Source organism: Cibotium barometz, chromosome 49 (assembly GCF_041138505.1).
Source record: "Cibotium barometz isolate CiBa-2024 chromosome 49, ASM4113850v1, whole genome shotgun sequence".
Classification (NCBI taxonomy): domain Eukaryota; kingdom Viridiplantae; phylum Streptophyta; class Polypodiopsida; order Cyatheales; family Cibotiaceae; genus Cibotium; species Cibotium barometz.
Window position 1 is genome coordinate 28031810 of NC_141094.1, and position 4586 is coordinate 28036395.

Genomic DNA, 4586 nt, shown 5'->3' on the forward strand with positions numbered 1-4586 from the left:
GAGATTAGGAAAGCTATCCTGCCAATCCTTCATCATGCAAAACATTCTCCATGCCTCTTTCATAGAAAATCCTTCATAATTAAGATGTAAAGTATCAACAAATCCAAATAATGCCTATTCACAAGCATTATTATCGATAAGTAAGAGTGTATTTTCTTTACTTGGTTGAATATGTTGTAGAAGTTTGTTGAGCCACCTTCTTGCATTTGCTTCTCTTATGGTATTGTCTTCAGCATAGTGACATGGACTAAACAACTTTGCTGCATTGAAGAGAGGAAGATCACAAAACCAAACATTCAATCCATCTACAAGAGATTGACTTGCATATTCTTTTGCCAATGCAATGTAACTCTACAAGGATCTATCAATGCATGGTATATTATCCTTGGTGGAGGTCTCAAGGTGATTAGCCACATGGAGAGACCACTCCATAAGGGAGCATCAAAAAGAGAGTGGAGTGGGTGTGTAAGGTGGTTGGCCACATGGAGAGACCACTCCATAAGGTAGCGCTAAAAAGAGAGTGGAGTGGGTGTGTAAGGTGGTTGGCCACATGGAGAGACCACTCCATAAGGTAGCGCTAAAAAGAGAGTGGAGTGGTTGTGTTAAGTTGTTGCCGCATGGAGATATCACTCCATAAGGGAGCATGGAGATATCACTCCATAAGGGAGCATCAAAAGGAGAGTGGAGTGGGTGTGTAAGGCCAAAGCTGAGTGCAAAATTTTCATTAGAGGGAGAGGTGACTGTGATGGGACTATGGATGAGACACAAAGTTGGCTACATTACATTGCAGGGGATGAGGATGTGTTGAAAGCAAGAAATCGGTAGCAAAATGAAGGAGGCTATCTATACCCGAGATCACTACTAGAGAGGATATTTTTTTTTGGTGAGCTTCTTAAGGCCACCTTTTTACAATTAAGCTAAGCTTTCCTTTTATCCACAAAGCCATCTGGTGAGCTTGAATAATTTTGAGGCAAGCTTGCTTTCTTTTTTAACATGTAAAACTATATTTGCTCCTTGTCTTCTTGTGGCCAATTGGACTCCATGACTTGAATCTCATCACCAAAACTTATATGGAAAAACTCTAAAACTTTGTTGGGAAAAAAATCTCACCTTAGTTGTAAAAATCTTGCCAAAAAGTCACACATCTGCTACCACTACAAATGGCAAGCATGGTGGATGTGAAGTTAGAGGATTGAACCAAGTTGGCAGGCTTGTAGGCCAAGTTGTTGAAGTTGACGTGGATGGGGATTTGGTAATGACTTCTCATTCCTGTACCTTTGACTTAAGCTTTCCTAACTTGTGCCTCATCCTTATTACATGGCCTTCTTCTAAATCTCACATCATTTTGTGCACTTTTGATACTACTCGAACATGTTTAACAAGAAATCAAATTGAATTTCATATGCTATAGCTACCTAGGCATGTTGAGTAAGAAATGAAATTGGGTGCTCATCAATTTTGTACACTTTGTTGTCCACAAATGTTCAGCAAGAAACAAGACTTGCTCTCGAGTTAATAATCTTAAATTTGTAAAAATCCTTTGCGACATTTGCTTATATTGTAAAGCCTAGAAGAAAGGGAGCTAGAGATGCCAAAATAAAGAGATTTTGTAAAGTCAGCAATCATAAATTACATTTGCAGAAATTTTTTGAGACATTTTCTTATATTGTAAACCATGTCCCTTTTGCATCTATCAACTTCATACCATGATGTGCATACTATGTTGTGATTATGTGGAAGAGAAGGAGCAACATCTATGGTCTAGCTCTAGATAATGACATCCCAAGGTTCCTTAAGGACTATGGAGGCTTCCTGAGAATTGTAAGAACAGTAAGTGACAATATCAAAGGGCAAGGACATTATAGATGGCAGAGTAGTGTAGTGGCATGTCTTTAAGAAACTTGTGAATAATTTCTTATAGACTTCATGAATGATAGCTTCATTTGTGCTGCCCATGCAAGAAGAGTCACTTTGATGGACAGAGACATGACACTTGTTAGCAGGGTGAGGTACAGATTTGACAAATTTCTTCATCCCTTGCCAATGAGGGATAAGAAAGCCTTTGAGATCCTTGCAAACAATAAACAACCACCATCACCTAGATTTCTTCCACAGTAAAAATCTTTGCATTGAGTTTCCTTCATACTTTACTACTTAAAGTAGACTTAAGAATAAGCTCCACCATGTTTTGAATCATCTCGTCTCATATATGCTTGGTCTCTTGTCTCTTAAGGTTTACATTTTTTCCCTCATACTTTATTATTTAAGGTAATTTCTTTTTAATAATTATGCATTTTTTCTCCCTCTTCCACATATCTTTCTCCCATCTCTCTTTTAATTTAACAATATTTATCTATACTTCACCATCTTCAGGCACTTGAGATAGCAAGATGGAACTAAGAAAGCATCGAAAACAATGAGTTCGAGCCTGCATCAACATATAAGTACAATGTTCCATGTTATGTAGCGCTATGAGAAAAAAACCCATTCTCAATACTTTCAATACTAAAAGTGGTATTTTAAATGGGGGAAGAGCATGTTTCCCTATATTTATAATTATTGTGCTACCTCCATATTGTGTAAGGGGATTTTGTGAGAGGCTTCTTTTGTGAGAGGCTTCTTTTATATTCAACAATCGAAACATCTGTCTTGTTTCTCATAATTAGTCTCAAATTTTAATAGGTATAATTCTAATACCATTTTTGTTTGTGTGATGATGAGCAATCAAAATCAATTTTTCGTACTGCCATTCCATAAACTTATTTATGTTGCTTCATAGTAACACTAAAAATGAATTGTCAGCCTATTGGTGTCTTGTGAACATAGATTGATTTTAACAAAAGACTTATGTGTTTTAATACAAGCGATTTAATTGACTAGGCTAGCTAGATCATGTGATTTTGTCTTGGTCTACACTTGAATCTTAGGAAACAAAATTGATTGTAGATGTACTTTACACATTTGAGTGCTTAGTATGGTTGGGAAACTAAATGGAGCTATTATTGTTGCCATGACTAGTTACCAGAAGTAACATGTCTTTTTTTTGGGGTGGATTGTAGACCACTCCACCATGCGATTTTTTTTACTAAAAAAACCCAATTATAAACCTTTGTTTCTGAAGAGAGAAGGTAAAAGTTTGAGGAATCAAAAAATTTGAAGGTTTTTGCAACTGTAATTCCTCAACACCCACAAATTTTGATAGTGTTGGGCTTGTCTTTGCAAACAGGCAATGTATTAGTACTTTGTTTATTTTAAGTATTTTTCTTTAATGAGAATAACAAAATAAATTCTAATGTTTTTCTTCTTTTAAAGACCTTTTCTAACTCTTCTTTGTTATTGTGGGAATTTTTAATTTTTTTAATGTAACGTCCTCTCTCTCTCTCATGGGAGTATTTAAAATATAGGTGAAGATAATTTTGAATTTTACTTTTTCTTAAAATGTACACCTACAACCTATAAATAATGTACACCTATTGTGTACAAACTGGGAGAGCTTTGTAGCAGCGAGATGAGGATGAAACCCTAGAAGCGCACGTTTGGCTGAATACACATGATGCCTAACATGGTAGTTTTCAATCTGATCAGTTGCTCGGCTCTCTCTCTCGCTCCCTCTCTCTCTCTCTCGTGTGTGTGTGTGTGTCGCCTTTGTCTGTGTCCATGGTTTTCTTTGTTTTTGCCCGTCATGCCTGTGAAGGAAACCATGTCGATCTGGCCCTTTCTGTTCCTCAAAAAGCTTCACAGAAAAGCCTGTTATTTAAAAATTTTGATTGCCCTCATGTGGCTTATCGAATTTCCTCGCAGGTGATCGATCATCATGGTTGAGGTATCACAGCTATTATGCAGGAGTGAGGTAATCAGAATCATGTTGGAGCTCCCAAAAAATCATGTGCTGTGGATGTGCATCTGAATTATCTGCAAAGCTTCGAGCTTGATTTGCTGGAAGCATGGTCATGTGACATGGCGAGACAGCATTTGTACTCCTGGCATGCGACCGCATGGATGCAACAACCACTGGCTGGTCTAAATGGTGAGGCTTGGGTTGTGGTGGGTAGATCTTATCGTTGTAAGAGATGATTGTTTATATGCAGGGATTAATATCTGTTTGGGGTTAAGGGCTTGGTACAGGCAACTGGGCAAGGATGAGAGGTGATGTATGGAAACTAGGTGGGGAAGATTATGGTAGCTGCATGGCTATCATCATTGCCACTTAAGTGATGATGGCTCTACAGAGAGGAGGATGGCTGGCATGATGAACAGAAGGGAGGCTATCGATAAGATGTGCATTTGTGTATGTGTGTGTGTGTCTTGCTATGGTGCTTTATTGACACACCCATGATTTCTTGCTTACTTTATCTAAATGATTGACTGCCAAATTTCCTGGGACACATTTCTCTAGGAACATCTGGATATTTGGGGCAGATATGAGAGGAGGCTAGTATATACCCTCCTCTTTATTACACCCTTGAGGTGTCAAAGTCTTGACTTTATCTGCAACATAGACATTGCTTCAGAAGAGTGCTTGCTTTTTGCCTCTCAGCATATGGTCATCCCAATGAAAGTATGGGAAGTGGTTGTTGACGGCTTGG

The 4586-nt window shown here is 38.0% G+C and overlaps 1 long non-coding RNA gene across 2 annotated transcripts; it reads left to right on the plus strand.

Moving 5' to 3' along the window:
- The first annotated feature begins 3475 nt into the window (after positions 1-3475).
- On the plus strand, positions 3476-4383 carry LOC147610453 (uncharacterized). 2 transcript variants are annotated; one of them, XR_015264032.1, is made up of 3 exons: positions 3476-3565; positions 3802-4027; positions 4114-4383. It is a non-coding gene; the product is annotated as an uncharacterized LOC147610453 (long non-coding RNA). The 2 variants fall into 2 exon arrangements; XR_015264031.1 differs by having other exon boundaries at positions 3802-4383.
- The last annotated feature ends 203 nt before the right edge of the window (positions 4384-4586 follow it).